General features: G+C 39.6%; 1 protein-coding gene across 1 annotated transcript in view; it reads left to right on the forward strand.

The window, feature by feature from the left end:
* The window catches only part of LOC111863313 (hemicentin-1), a 232,131-nt gene that overhangs the window by 186,937 nt on the left and 28,155 nt on the right, over nt 1-17,039 (forward strand). The window lies entirely within an intron of this gene.

Below are 17,039 nucleotides of genomic sequence, written 5' to 3' on the forward strand. Positions count from 1 at the left end.
AAGCCGAAGATTAATCTCCCTTACACACCTGTTAATCCATGGCTTGTCATGTCGCCAGAAAAGACCAACAAACCTCACATTGGTGTGACTAGTTTTCTGGGCAATGTCACTTAAATCTTTCTCAATTTGATAATTGAGGTTTCTCAGCTCAATTGAGGTCTCAGCTCCATGGAGTTAGTTAGTTAGTTAGTTAGTTAACCTTCTACCTTGAAGAGTTCCAACCAAAACTGTATATACATCTCTTATCTCACGTCAACAAATCTGTGACAATAAGGAGAAACTGGAATGTGTTCCTATATGTGAATTGACATTTAAAACTTGTAAATATTACATTGCATCTCAAAAATGCGATAACTGTAAGCCAGAGGCTTTGATTCCTGTTAATTAATATGACCGATCGTTCTTCGTGACCAAGTTCCAATCACGCAAATGCGATGACGCCTAAGCAGGGAATTCCCTCGTTGCGCATCAGTGAGCGGAAACTGATTATCAGTTTGCAGCGTGGCGCCAGTACCGTCCCTTCCTCCATGTGCTGAGTGACAGCCTTTTGTATCACTGGAGTAGCTTTCCTCTGTTCAGGGCGTCAGATTTTGGGCAGTGTGCATAAATGTTTCATCTAATTAGTCTCTCTCTTTTGTGCATTTTGGACCTATGAATGTGTAAGTAACAGGAGAGGGAAGAAAATTGCATAACGCGAAACTTCATAATTTGTACTCCAGGTATTACGTGTATTAGCGTCATCAAATGAAAGGGAGGGCGAAGCAGAGCATAGAACGCACATGGTGAAGATAGGGATTATATGCAAAATGTGAACAGAAGAGATCACTTGGGAGACAAAAGCATGAATTGTATAGGATAATAATAAAATGGATGTTGAAGGGAGAGTGTGTGAAGGTATTGAGTGAATTCATCTGGCTCAGGATAAGGCTAGTCGTGGCCTGTTGTGATTGTGTTGTTTGATTTAATTGTCAGTTAATTTGTCTGTTTGTAAATTTGTACATTGGTTGGCTGGTTAGTCTTGTTGTTGGTTTAAAAATATTTCCCCAGTCAGTCAAATCTGAAGATAATCGTGAATGATGAACTGGGAAGGATGTGTAAAGTTCAAGATGTACGAGATGTCCGTACCGTCAGACGCGATATGTCTATACTTCACGGTGCACAGTCAGAAGGATAACTTTACGGTTAACTTAATCTTATCATAAGACGATAAAAGTGTAAAAAAGTTTCGGGAAACATGTATATTTAGACCCTAACGTTGCAACAGAGTGTAGTGTTACCTACTACGCTCTTGCGTTCTACTACAGAATCGGTCTTGTTTCCAGGAAACACAAAGCAATTGCGTGTCATACCGATACGGCTAATTAAACTAATTACATCGGATTAATTCACTTCTGGTGGAAGTGACCAGTTTGAAACTCTGTCGCTCTCACCCTTCCTGAAAATCTGTATGTTCAAAATGTGTGTGACCGATCGTCTGGAAAACTGTGTTACTCTGACACACACAGGAATACATGTAATCAGTAAAATTAAACTGTATATGTATGTTTTATATTAATAAAATTTCCTCCAAATCCAGAATGATAAATTCACTTTCTTAACAATATGCATCCTGTTGTGTGTCATAAATAGGGTATATAAATGTATATAAAATTATGGCATTCTACACAACAATATTCTGTGTTTAAACAGTGTCTACTTTGCTTTTAAATACAGACTATTGTTGTGTAAACTGCCATACTTTTATACACTACCTTATGAATTCACTTATCAGAAATGCGTTATGTGCCATCAGTTTCGTTATTGTCTCATTAGTTCAAAAGTTAATTATTATATTTAGTTCATTTGTAATTAATACCTATATTCAAAGATTTATTTGGTTAATTTTGTTAGGTGATGAGTGTGGTACTAGAATTCTTTAGTTCCTATCCGTAAGAGTTAATCTCGATAATATCCTGGAGTCGGGATAGCGCAGTCTGTTTAACGACTGGCTACAGGCTGGACGACCGAGGGGTAGGACTTCCAGTCCCGGTAGGGTGAAGAATTTTCTCTTCTCGTCGAGACCGGCTCTGTGGTCCATCCAGCCTCCTTCCCAATGGGTACCCCGGGGGAAAAAGTGGCCGGGCCGTGAAGCTGACCACTCATCTCCAGTTAGTACCGAGGTCAAAAAACATGGATCTATACATGCACTCCCCCCCATACGTCTTCATGGAGTAATGCTTACTTAGTTAAGTACTGGGACAACTTTACCTTAGTGGATCTATACATCCGCTCCCCCCTACGCTTTCATGGCTTAGTGCTTAATTTGGTGAGCACAGGGACAACTTTACCTCGCTGTACAGGGCCTGTAGTTCGTGTACTTGGTTCTGTTTAGTTCGATTCTAAATTGGTTGGGTGATTGGTTAATTAGTTGATTGTTTGTTTCATATGATTATTATTTTATTGGTTCGTTTGTTTGTTTGTCAGTCGGTCGCTTAGTCAGCTGGTCTGTTGTTGAGTTGGTTGGGGCGGTGGCTTGGTTGATTTATTTCTTTAAATATATGCAGCAATTAAGGAACCGCTTTAGACTTTACAAAAATTAACTCGGAGAGAAGAATGTCTTTTTCTTATTTATCATTGATCCTACACGTTCATTAGACAGCGAAGAATACTATCATAGGTAACGAATTATGGGCATTAAAATACGTCATAATTTTCTTATTGATCATGGCAGCCTCCGCCTTAGTTTAGGAAGTAAATGTTACTTTTGGTGCGTTATTTAAAGGATTCATTATGTAGAGGGTGCGTCCGTCTGTCCGTATGTTATATTTTCGAAATTACATATCGAAATTTGAAGATGTTTTATGTTAAGGGTTCCGCGCTAGCAGTTGTCTGACGGGCTCAGTTTTTGTTCGTGTCCATAAATATTTCTACCTTAAATAGAGATCAAGTTGCACTTCATAGGCTATCTCGGCGACGGCTCATTGCAGAAAAGATTGTTATCTGACATGAGTATAGGTAGCATTAAGATTTGTGACTTTCATTTGTAACCATTTTCGATATATCGAACAAAATGGAAGGAAAAATATTTTTCTCACTTTGTTCAGTATGATATCTATTCTTCGGTTAATTTCGCAACACACGAGATTCCTCTTCCATAAAATGTACAAAAAATTGAAATCAAGTCAAAGTCAAAGTCACATTGCGACTGACGGTCGGTCAGTCTGTTTGTCTTGGTGTCGAGCCCCAGCTGGAGCTCATGACCAGATGTTTCTTCTTGTATGAAAGTTACTGTCCCGTCCATTTGGGGCGCCCTCTCTGACGAGAGGTCGGGTCTGTCATTTGTCAGTCATAATCTTTGTTAGTAAGTCCACTGTCAGTATTTACATATATTTACAAATTTAATCTTATTTCCTACTTCTATGTACAATATATACAGAGTGTTTCACGACTTTAGGGCATAACTGCAGGAGGTGGTTTCCTAGCTCTTTGTGATCAAAAAAGTTCATATAAACATGTGTCCGATTTTGGACGGTTACGGAGTTATGACCGTTTCAAACTCAAAAGAGAAGGTAATGATTACTGACAATAAACGGAACAAAATAATAAACCAGCATAATGCATGATACATTTAAAGTATGAATGTAAAGTTAACTTCGTAAAATTACCTTTAATTTTAATGTATTTGTGCTTAAAGCTGATTTTCGAAAATGCCACCGCCGGCCGCGACACAGGATCCGCTCGGTTGTGAACCGCGCGGGTAGCACGTGGCAGCTTCAGCTGGACATACCAACCCACCACGCCTTATGTACCTCTCAAGTGTCGATATAACGAGACCGCTCTGTCTGTAGCTGGCTAAAAATAGCGACCCGCCATATGATAGACGCGGTTCACACGAGGGCGTGCACGGGAATGAAAAAACGGTCATAACTCCGTAACCGTCCAAAACCGGACACATGTTTATATTAACTTTTTTGATCATAAAGACCTAGAAAATCACTCCTGCAGTTATGCCCTAAAGTCGTGGAACACCCTGTATACATGGTCTCTGTCAGTCCAGGTTCATTACAGCAGATTATGCCCTATTTCTAGCAGTATTCGCTACCACAGCAGTCTAGTCACTTGAACGGTCGTATGCCTGACCGCCGCCAAGTTTAAGCCTCTTATACTTTCTATGTCGGGCTTCTCCTTGTCCAGTAGGGCGAACATTTTCGTTATCATGATTCTGTATGACTTCCGCTTGTTGCCTGCATAATTTTGTTATATAATCATATAAGTACGGAATTTTTAAAGCCATGTGTAAATCGCGAATCCGTGTGAGCCTTGGAAAATTGCCAGTGGTGCGGAGAACTTTGTTTTGTAGGCGCTGCAATTTCATTAGATGAGTGTCTGCCGCGAATTCCCTGGCGGTTCTAGCAAAAGTCAAATTGAAATTAAATTAATATTGTCACGTGTTCTGGTAACGCGACAGTAAATAATGGGTTCCGGATTTGATAACTCGATTTATTGGATCTTCGCAACTTGTAACTACAAATAATTGTAACACTTCCAAGATGACTGCAATTATAACACACAAATTCTTCAATTCACATGTTAACTCCTCTTCAAATATAAACTTCCCCTGGCTGTCTCCTACCGAGAATTGTCCTGTAGCGCCGATAGGCTTCAAGATAATTCCTCTGCACGGATCCCACGGAAAACGCCGTCTCCTATTGTTAAAAATACGTATTTACAACTTCTGTTGCTTAGCACTGGGCATAGCACGGATCACACTGAAAACGAGTCGTGTGATAGCTATCTCCCAGCCCATTGGGGCGATCTGACTGTTGCCTGGCAGTGAGCTATAACATTCGTCCTACCGTCGCGTACGCTTAAACAAGAAAGTGTTTATCTCACCGTTGCCTATAATATCCAGGTCAGTGGAAACCATGAAGAACCTCAAATAATGCGTTTACAAAATATATATACTCGAAAATTAAGTACGCCTGCATCTTTCCAATTCTTGTTCTATCATGTAGTATTTTACTCTGAATGTGGTGCAGTTTTCCATCCTCCCTACAGAACAATTGATAGTCTCCGGTTCGACAACTTGACTCTAGTCGAATCTAATTGTAGATAAGGATGACATGTGAGGTTTATCTAAAATTTCATGCTTTTGCCATAGTATGTTCGGCCACATAACAAATTCATCATGGATCTAAATCTTATTAAGAATCCAGCAGTCCACATTGAATTTACCATTGATGATTTCGTAGTCAGATCGCCACATTCACGTAGAGTACCGTTGCATTGTAGTATGATGCAAAATTATTAAAAGAAAGAATATATGGCCAAACATGAATACACTAATGTTATTAACCCCAATACAGTAGTTTGTAATCTGAAAGATTGTGTGGAGCTTTCGAAGAGGCCCCGTTGCTATGGCAACGGCATGTTCGCAATTACAGTCCGTGTTTTTTAGTGTACACATTCAACAAAGCAGATACAATTGTTTCACTTATACATGTCTCTGTTACTTTTTATTAAAAGAATAATCCGACATGAGAACATTCAATTAAAATAAAAATTACGGCATTGAAATGCTCTCCTCTTTGCGAAACAGGGTTTGCTAATATTTTCCCAACGGTACATTCTTCATCGTATCTGTTAGGTCCAAGTCTCCAATGTCGGCCAGGGCTCAATATGATGACGATGTTGTTCCATTTTGCTTGATTTTCCCATGACATCGTTTTCTCCCAACTTAACATTGACCCTACCAGTTCTCGCGTAGAGTTATGTAACGCATTGTGCGAAATTTTCTTCGATAAAGTGAGAAGCAAAAAAATCAGCTTACCGCAAAGTATTTCTTTTTCATTTATTCTATTGTTGCTTATTTGTTTGTTTATTACTTTTTCTTTATTTCGTTCTTCAGTCCATGTGTATTTATTAATTTACTTATTAAGTTATATATTTATTATCTTCCTTCCTTTGTTCTGTTTTTGTCTATTTTCTAATTTTTCGCTTTATGTATTTCCTTCGTCCTTCCTTTTTATAGTGTTTTCTCACTTCTTATTTTCCTCTTTATCGCTGCTTTATTCTCTTCACCTTTTTCTGATTTATTTTTCAACTATCCTTTCCTTTTTCCAATCCTTTTTACTCCTTCTCTCTTGTTTCTTGCTTACATGCTTCTGCTTTTATTTCTTTTCCTTTGTTTTTCTTTCTGACACTTTCTCTTCTTTTTCTTTTCTCCCCTGTTTTTGTGTCTCCTACTTTTCTTCTTTCTTTCGCATTTTCCTATCTTCTTTTTTCTTTTTCTGCTACTCTTCCTTGTTCTTTGTCGAAACCTGATCGCACTAACATCTTTTCATAGTCCTTCTGATGCTACAGAGGATTATATTTGTCAGTACTAGCTACAGTTGGCATTGTTATGTCTCTACTGACGCTTCGCTGATTAATGACCCAGCTGGAAGAGAAATCGATCAGTAGAAGTCAATGAGCGGATAGTAATATACATTCATATGGAATGATATACCGGGTGGAGGTAAGTGGTCGATTGTAACTCCCCAACGCGGTATTTCTCAGGAACATCTTAGGAAACTACAAGAAAAAAGTCAGAATATGGAATTCGAGATTCGAAACAAGAATCTTCATAATTCTATGCTTTGAAGCCCTTTGAATATTCTACCGAAATCATTACAAAATTAGAATTTCTATTTGACATAGTACATTTTTCCTAAACCTTTAAGGAAAAGAAATGTAGAGCAGATAGTCCTGGAGGAATCACTCAGTATCACTGTAAATTAAGCATGACCAATTGAGAGTAAATTATCTCCTTTAACAAGTATTTGAATGACGTGGAAGCCAGTGTAACGAACTGAATACTGAGTGTGTATCCGTGAGACAGCAAATAGAATAATTCTACAATCAATTCATCTCTTCTTTGCTAGTATAATAACAGTCCTCTCTGACACTCTTGTATTTCCTGCTTCTCTGTTTTCTGGCATTGCCTGATACAGCGCTTCTTCACTTCCGATTGTGTCATTCAGTATAAGAAATACACGAGTATTTTGGTGTCTTGCTGGAAGCAAACAATTTTCATCTCATCAGAAAGTAAACAAACGGAAAATTCTGACCTCTACAGTTCATTTTAAAGTAAAATAAATTACAAAATTCAAGATTATAAGTTAGAAGACAGAAAACAAAAACACACGTAGTAAGCGTTACATCTCTCTTCACTTTGCCATTTGTCTCCTTCAGTAGCCTAACGTATTGCCTCTTTCTACTTGTACTGGCATTCTATTTTTGCCCTCGTGTTTTGTAAACACGCAATATATATCGACGGCAACAGATATGAAGATGAATACTGCTTTGTTGTCGAGGGGATCGAGCAATTTTTCATACTTTATGTCACGACTGCAATACGTTGTGTTCCTAGATCGCCGATAAGCGATATTATTATAGTTCAATATTATCTTTTAATATTCTTTGGTGATACTTGAACATAACCGGTGTACCGAAAAGGGAAAAAATAAAAATTAGCACATCTGAAATATATGATGTTGAGACTATTTTTATATAATTCTATTATTATCAAGTTAATCTGAAATTTAAGTCTGTTCATGTTACCTCCTTATTGTCACGTGTACGGGTATCCGTGACAAATAAATAATGGATTTCGGATTTGACGGAGCTGTTTTATTTGATAAGTTTAACTTGTAACCACAAAGAAATATAGCTCTCCAAATTATTGCTAGAACATTAACACATAAAGCAAAGTTTTCACGCTTCAATTCTAATCTTCTTTTGTAGCCTCCGGGACTCTGCTGTTGGATTCTGTCTGTCAGTCCGTTGTCTTCGCTACTCTTACAATCTTCTCTTGAACCGTGTAGGAGTCACTAGCCTCTCAGCTGCCTTAAACTACTCTCAGCTCAACGGCTGAGCTGCTTTGAACGACGTCTTGCTGTCAAATCCCTCGAACACTCTTCACTGCGCCCTATATAGGCTCGACACGGACCACCCACAGAAAACAATTCGCTGCTCAGCAACGGATATCATTTATTGTCAGGCGTGTCCACCTATTTATTGCCTAGAAAATGACGCCCTATTTTTGCGCATTCGTTGCTGTAATATATGTTTATCGGTATGTTACCTAGCACTGGACGCCCTTCTATTGTTGGATGCTCGTTGGTTGGAACATGTTTACATATTCGTCTCCTAGAAACAGCCCAATCTGCCACATTTTATTAAAAATATAACTAAGATTATTTTAAATAAACAATAGACCTCTCACTCGCATGACAGAATCAATGTTGCTTTGGGCCGGCTAATGCCGTCATGCATACCAATCTTATAAGACTCAAGAGCTCGTCATTCTTAGGATGTTCAGAACACAATTAGTCAATATCATACGATTAGTACTAATCGTCAAATTGAAATGAATTTCTTCATTAGCAACGTTCCAACCAGAACCACTTCCTCAGGAGTATTGGGTCAGTCGTACCTAGCATACTCAGAGAGTATTTGCTGGAAAATTAGCACATTTTATTAAAACAATGTTTCCTCCAGTGGTGAACTACCAAAATTAAATATGGCTTTTGTCAAAATTATTGACTTTTCGGGCAATATCAATTGTTTTATTTTTATTTAAAATGATGTTTCGAGACTGGACTCTGTCTTCGTCCTTAGTGCAAAGGCGTGCAATATCTACTGGCTGAGTGGGATACTGTGACATGTAGAGCCATTGCTAGGGAACAAAGGATAAACAAGTTTCCGTGGAGATGGATTCTTGGAAACCAACTCATTGTGGAACACGTTTACTGGGATATGAAAATGAAATATATTTCCAGGGAGATAGATTCTTGGAAACCAACACGTCACTGTGGGATCAACAATCGTTTCCGTGGATATAAGTGATGTACAAACATTTCCTTGGATGCTGATACGCTATGTAAAGGCGCGTCCACATTACTCGTACTCGTGCTCGTGCTCGTGCTCGCTAGGCTTGTGCTCTTCGAGAGACTCGTCTAGCTTTTACTTGTGCTCGTAAATCTTCGTCCACACTATTTCAGTTGCTCGCCTGGCTTCGGCGCGTGAGGATCCGTATATTTACTCGTAGTGTGTATAGGCTGTAGTCGTATTTTAACTTGTTGGCTATTTCAAATTTAAAATTTGCTTGTCTTGTGACTTTTCATATCGTCCACATTACTCGCGAGCATAGCGAGTGACACGAGCACGAGCACTAGTAATGTGTACGCGCCTTAAGAGACCGTTTAGATCAAATTATGTCGACCAAATGGAAGCCTCAGATCTGAAAAAGTAAAATATGGTCGCGAGTCCCAAGGGACTCGGACCCGATGACGACTTCGCTGGCAAGGGCCAGCAGCATAGTATACAAAAGACAGACCCGTCCTCTCGTCAAAGAGGGCGATCCACAAAAACAAGACCGTAACTGTCAAACAGTAGTAACTGGGGCTCGACACCAAGACTTACTGACTGACCGTCAGTCGTAATGTGACATTGACACTGAGAATAAGTCAGTCGTAGTTCATTTCAGAATAGAGAGAGACCAGAATGGAGCGATTCCTATGCGGCGATTTATTATGAGTTATTGTAATTGATTGTGATTACGAGTGATTGTGAAGATATGATCAATAAATCCATTCCAAACCCAGTTATTAGTAGTCACGCCCATAGATACGTGGCAGTATTGTGACATGCCAACGCATTGCCAGACAACGAATCGATAAACACCCCGCGATACGCGCACGCAACAATAGGACGAATGTTTATAGCTCGTTGCTAGGCAACAGTCAGGGCGCCGTTGGACTGACCAGATACCTATCACATGACTTGTCTTCTGTGTGGTCTGCCTTACGCAGCAACAGAATTGTGTTTTCTGCATTGCCCATGCAGCGGCTATGTAATACGATTCCGCTTGCAACTGGGGAGAGTGCAGGAGGGTTCAGCAGTTGGGAGTACAAGGACGAAAATGGGGCGTGCCCTTAGTGAACTGTTAAGAGTAATTGAATACAGGTTAGGACAGAGGAGTACAGAGTGATTGAAGACGAAATAACAAGAAGACTTCATACCGATTTGAAGTGCTAGATTCTATGTTGAGATCCGTTGCTAGGAGACGACCAGTGAAGACAGAGAATCCTAATGCGTGTGCAACTGTGAACTGTAAATTGTATAAATCAGCAATAGTGCTATATTAATTGTAGTTAAGAGAGAGAGAGTGTAACCGAGGTGCTAATAAATCCAATCATCCGAAATAGAACCAATTGTTTTCGTCACGCGTACCACCCTACAAGTAACAGTATTTTACCTGTGGACGGAGAGAGAGCTAAGCTTCCGAAATGTCGTTGTAAATAAAAATATGACGAAGAATATTCTCCGGACAGTCAATCATTTTATTAATATACCACTGTCGTGAACTTTTAGGTGATTTGTTTAGTCATTGCTATCTTCTCCAGAGTTCATATTTTATCAGAATCATAGTGTATAAAATTACGTATAATGCGTTTCACTGATATGCCACTATAGTTATATCGTATTGGCTTCTAACTTACGATTCACATGCCAATTTTTCGTTACTTTTACAATTTTCAGAACGTATGTCCTATCAAAATAAATTATTTACCATGATACCGAAATGTATTTCATGCTTATTTATATATGGGAACCTCGACGTCTCACAGCCCTATGGGCCTTCACGGCATTTTAGAGGGATTTATATTTTTTTTTTTTTTTTACTTTTGCTCTTTCTTTGGTATTTCCCAAATGCATGGCAAATTTTGTGTAATTTAAAAACGAACATGAATGTATGAATTGATGGAAGGCGTATGAAATGCTATGCATTTTACGTGCAAAGAGGCTCAAGTAACAAAACTGCCGCAAATGATGTCAGTAGACAAGTGAGGAAAGTCAATATGCAGTTGATTACCATACCATAATTAGTTAATTATAAAACAACGAGAGAATGCATGGATGTGCTTGTAATTCTGAAACATATTGTGGTCATTCGTATTACGGTTAACTAGTATTTACTCACATTTTTTAGGAATCCACGTGTTTTAAAATAATTTATTGAGAGTAATGAAAATTCTCTTGTCATAACTTGCAACAAAGAGGTTATCACAGCGAACTGTGTCTGAATCGCACTCGGGACTTTCGAATCCTAGTCATTTAAATAGAGTTTTTCACAAATTACCTTTGTCCCTACATGAAAATTAAGGAATAATAACATAAAGATGCAACGGTAACTCCTATCCTTCCCTTCCTGCACACGTTACATGAGAATAGAACTCCTGGCGTGATTACAAATTTTGCTAACTTACATGCATGGAATTAACACTGAAAGCTCTGGAACTTCAATTCCAAATAGGCCACCTTGAAAAAAGAAAATTTGTCCGTATGCGTGCTTTAGCGTCACGCCATGAAAATGAATAAGGGAGAAGATAGAAAGATCCACAATTTCTTAACCATGGCACTAAATGGTTTTGATTGGTGAGCTTCACGCCCAAACCTCTGTACTCTCGGTGTCCCGTTCGCTCGGAGGCTGAGTGGGTCTCAGCGTCTGTTCCAGTGTACCTGCAAAGCAAAACATCTCTGCCTCTGCTGGAAACCGATCCGCCGGTGGCTTATCCCGTAGGCAGTCACCACGTTGCTCGGGTTCATTGCTATATCTTACCAGATGTAAACTAAACGCCATAAACACACAAAAGATTAGTTAAATAGGAGACGGAAAGTATGTATTTATTTATTATTAATTTATTTAGATTACGGTCTTCTGAGATATGACGCCAGTATATTCTACTCTGAAAAAGGAGGCAGCAGTTTCCTCCGAAATTTTGGGATTTATCTACAAGGCGACATACCCCAGAAGCCCCGCAATTTATACTTTCACCACTGTGATAACCTAATATCTCAATATCTAATATCTCAATAATATTTAAACATTTATTTAATTATTTTGTGGTCTAGTGGTCAGAGTTCCTGGCCACAGATCCAGAGGCCCGCTTTCGAATCCCGGTTCTACCACATTTTTCTGAGAAGTAGTGTGTCTGGAACGGGGTGCACTGAGCTTCGTGATGATAATTGAGGCGCTATTTCAAGGAAATACCGGCTCCGGTCTAGAAAACCTAAATTAACTGCCGTGGGGATTCGTTGAGCTGACCACGTGACACCCTCTATCCGCTAAAGTTGGCACTAACTAACTACAAACAACTGGCCGCCTGTCACTTCTCACACCCTCGAACCCACTCCCTTGTCTGAAATTTTTCTTCTGCCCACTCAAGGTTACTCTTCGCCTTCTTCGAAGTTACGTGACACTTGCTTTAACAGAAGATGATTCTTAGGTTTTACTGCTAGGGTACCCGTTATTGATTAATTAAACTTCTACGCGTAGAGTAAACCTACCCAACTTTTTGACATGCCTTATTTCTCGGTATGGTATTCTAAATTCGCCACGAAATTGGGTATGCACTCCAGAGTTAGTCCATTAAGGAGCCACCCGTAGAAAACTTTTCGGTAGGTGTGCCCCATTTTGCGTGTGGCGTGGCGATTTCTTCAGTTCCTTGAAACCACTCTATCTGGTGCCGAAGTTACATATCTTGGAATGAGGAAGTGTAGATTAAGAATAGTAATGTGAGAAATATTTGGAAGCAAATCACGATGGACTGCTTTAAATCACTCTTGTGTCGCGAGATTGAAGAAAACAAAGGAAATCAGGATACCTAGCAATAATCTAAATTCGAGCTTGATACCTCAATGGTAAAAAGAGTGCATTTTACCAATAACCTAACCCTCTGCCTGTTCGGTTTATACCGATCATCACTGTGAGGCGTTCTGTTTCGCTATACAGTAAACGAAGAGCGCATTAATTTAGTCAATCAATCTATATTATTTTAACTACCTGTCATCAATGTAATACAAAAATGGAACTGCGAAAAACGCTAGCGAGCGACATTGATGGAACGATGTGTTATGATATGCACGAAAATCTTGTTATTAAAATAAAGTTTGTGAAAATGGAAAAAAAAACACGACGATCTCGCTAAATGCCCTAGTCTGTTCAGGATACTTGAAAACTCATTGACCCTTCAAATGTTAACTGTGCATGTACGGCAAAGTATTTAAAAACATCCATTAGCAGTACCAGTGGTGTTAAAATCTAGCAGCTACCACACACCACATCAAAGTCAGTTGTTATTAACATCGATTTGTTCATAAAATATTTATCTGCAGAAATTTTGTATTGTCCGATGAGAAAATTATCATAAATATGGAGTAGGCAGTCATAGAGGAGGCCCTTGGTCTTTTCAATGTATTATTCCCGCATCTGCCTTGACAAACTGAGGAAGCCTCAATCAGGATAGTCGAGGTTCGAAACGGGTACTTCAGAATTCAAGTTTACAGTTGCAGCTACACGAGCCTGCCCGGCGGCGATGCAGTGCACCTTGCAGTGTCTCGATGATTGCGTTCCGCTGTGTAGTAATTATCGCATTTCATTATATAGTGATGATCATTTGATAGTATAGTGGAGATTTAGTTCCTTAGTGTAATGAAGACTCAGTTGCATAGTATAGCGATGCTTCCTTTCCACCGTAGTGATGATTCCGTTCCATAATGTAGCTATGATTGCGCTTCATAATGTAGTGATGTTTCCGTTTATAGTGTAGCTATGATTGCATTTCATAGTGTAGTGATGTTTCCGTTTATAGTGTAGCTACGATTGCATTTCATAATGTAGTGATGTTTCCGTTTATAGTGTAGCTACGATTGTATTTCATAGTATAGTGATGTTTCCGTTTCACAGTAATGATGATTCCGTTTCATAGTGTAGTGTGATTGCATTTCATAGTGTAGTGATGTTTCCGTTTATAGTGTAGCTATGATTGCACTTCATAGTATAGTGATGTTTCCGTTTCACAGTAATGATGAGTCCGTTTTATAGCGTAGCTATGATTGCATTTCATAGTATAGTGATGTTTCCGTTTCACAGTAATGATGAGTCCGTTTTATAGCGTAGCTATGATTGCATTTCATAGTATAGTGATGTTTCCGTTTCACAGTAATGATGAGTCCGTTTCATAGTGTAGTGTGATTGCACTTCATAATGTAGTGATATTTCCGTTTATAGTGTAGCTATGATTGCATTTCATAGTATAGTGATGTTTCCGTTTCATAGTGTAGCTACGATTGCATTTCATAATGTAGTGATGTTTCCGTTTATAGTGTAGCTACGATTGCATTTCATAATGTAGTGATGTTTCCGTTTATAGTGTAGCTACGATTGCATTTCATAATGTAGTGATGTTTCCGTTTCATAGTGTAGCTATGATTGCGTTTCATAATGTAGTGATGTTTCCGTTTCACAGTAATGATGATTCCGTTTCATGGTGTGGTGATGATTGCGTTCTGTAATATGTTATGGCGAAAGGGTAGACTGCACTTCCTAAAATGTAAATACCAGTAATATAGAATTAAAATATGGCCATCGATCAAGCCAAGCATTGTTATGGCGACTGGAAGGCCAACAGTAAACTGCTGTTCGGCAAAGTATTGAAATGGTAAAAGTAAGCTATCCCTGTAACCGGCCGCCAAGGCCCATAAGGTTGTGAGACGTCGATGCTCCCACATTTTCTCTAGGCAGTCGACTCACAGATGGCAGTAAGGCTATCAGCCTTGCGCGCCGGCCGCTCTTTACCCCCCAGGAAGATTCCTGGTACTCATTTCTGTTAGAAGCTGAGTGGACCTCAGGTCCATAATTTGAAATAGCCACTAATATTAATTCAAGACTTCTCTCTTGAAGATTACTGTCTCTAGGACGTGACACTGTGTGGTCTGGTAGGGCGTTACTGATGTTGCGCAGGCATGAGCTGCCGCCGCCTCATCCCTCTTTCACCGTTACCCTGCAGCTGCCCTTTCTCTTATCCGTCACTTTTTATTGTTATCTCCTACTGGTCACCCATTGCCCAACCCTGGTCTCCTTCCTTACAATAATACTATTATTTCCAAACTAAACTTGCGCTTATGCCCTGAAGATGGAGAGAGCATATGCTTCTGAAACGTCCGTAGAAATATACCAGACTACACGGTGTCACACTTCATAAAAGATTGTTCATAGTCATCCAAGTGAGGATCTCAACGTCTTATCTTCTTTCTTCGTTTTCTTCCGCTGTAGTCTTTACTCGCTTTTAATACTTTTTGATATAAGAAAGTGTTAGCATGCAAGAGAAGTGCTGTGTGAAACATAACGACTATAGTTTAGGCAAGATACTAATGCTGTGGTAACGAATGTCTTTATAAGGTGCCTTTCACAGAATGTAACGTGAACACATGAAAACATGGAACAGGGGTGATAGAGAATATTCACTTTATGGAGCCCACACCTCCATGCAGGTCCCTATGGCATGCGTAACAGCACGAACTTTTGTTTTGCAGTGTTTGAAAGAGTCGATGAGTCTCCACTATGCAAGAGCAGAAATGGGCATCGAATCTCCTATGTGTTAGCGCACGACTGCTTCCATTTTCAGGATAGGTGTATCAACATAAACAGGCCTAGAGCAAGTTTCTCATTGTCACATAACATTGAACATAATTGTTGAAATGTGTACCACAAGTTCCAGTACACACGTTATCTTCGCAGTTCATAGCCTTCACCCAATATTATCAGGTATACCAAACAAGGAATCATAAAAACATGAATTGAGAGTGTGTAGGGGGCATGGGAGAGACCAGAAATGCAAAGACAATTTTAGTAGGAGAACCTGAAAGAAAAACAATGGTTTGATAATATTTAAATAGATCTTAAGAGTGTCGATTGTGGACTCGTTTCTTCCGTCTCAGAATAAGATTCTGTAGAAGACGGAGAACTTCTTGAACATTAAAGCAATTATCAGCTTCTCAAGATGGAACCCGCCTCATGGAGGTAGTTCTATCTGTAGCCTTGTAGAGATCAGCGGTGAGCTGTTATGAACATGGAAAGAAACTTTCCATAAAATGTTGGGATTTCATTAATAGCATAGTAATTATTACCTTCTCAAGAATAAATTATCCCCATGAAATTAATTAGATGTACAGTTACAAAGCTGATTGCACTTCGTGTAGGTGATTTATTTTCCTCTTGCAAATTCGATTATGTACGATATTGAAAAGAGTTTCAACTTCAAGTTGCTGATCTTAAAGAGATATATATTTAATGTTGTCTGTCAATTTGTGGCCCGCCTCTGTGGTCTAGTGGTCAGAGTTCCTGGCTACAGATCCAAAAGTCCCGGGTTCGATTCTCGGGCACCGCCAGATTTTCTGAAAAGTAGTGGGTCTGAAACGAGGCCCACTCAGCCTCGTGAGGATAATTGAGGAGCTATTTTACGGAAATAGCGTCTTCGGTCTAGAAAACTGAAATTAACGGGCGTGGGGATTCGTTGCGGTGACCACGTGACACCCTCAATCCGCTAAAGTTGGCGCTAATTTCGCCGACAAGCCGCGGTCGCTCGGTCGGTGTAGTTCGCTCTCGGATCAAACCACGCAGTTTACTTTGTTAGTCAATTTGTGGTGCCATGATCAACTTCCAAGAAAAATTATAAATATCTTTTTCAAATTCAAGTAAAAAGGTAAAGTTGTCCCTATGCTCAACGAATTAACCACTAAGTCATGAAGGCATGTGGAAAAGTGGATGTATAGATCCAAATTTTCTTGACCTCAGCACTAGCTGGAGGTGAGTGGTCAGATTCACACCCCGGCCGCTTTACCCCCGCGAAAGGAGCCCCCCGTACCCATTGGATAGGAAGTTGGGTGGGCCACAGAGCCGGTCTGGACAATTTGTAGAAGAAAAGTCTACCTGGACTCGAACTCCAACCCCTCAGTCATCCGGCCCGTAGCCAGCAGATAGATCGACTGCACTACCTCGGCTCCTTGAGATTCAGGTAAAGTGTGGATTATATTAGACTGATCCAGATCAAAACTAACTTCGCCCAACAAAGTTTAATGTAGACACGTAAGTCGATATCCGTTGAGTGGTCAGTGCCTGGTGACATAGGACATATGAGTACGGAGAAGTTGTGGTATAGCTGAACGATAGTGTT

The sequence above is a fragment of the Cryptotermes secundus genome, unplaced genomic scaffold, assembly GCF_002891405.2.
Source record: "Cryptotermes secundus unplaced genomic scaffold, Csec_1.0 scaffold1324, whole genome shotgun sequence".
Classification (NCBI taxonomy): domain Eukaryota; kingdom Metazoa; phylum Arthropoda; class Insecta; order Blattodea; family Kalotermitidae; genus Cryptotermes; species Cryptotermes secundus.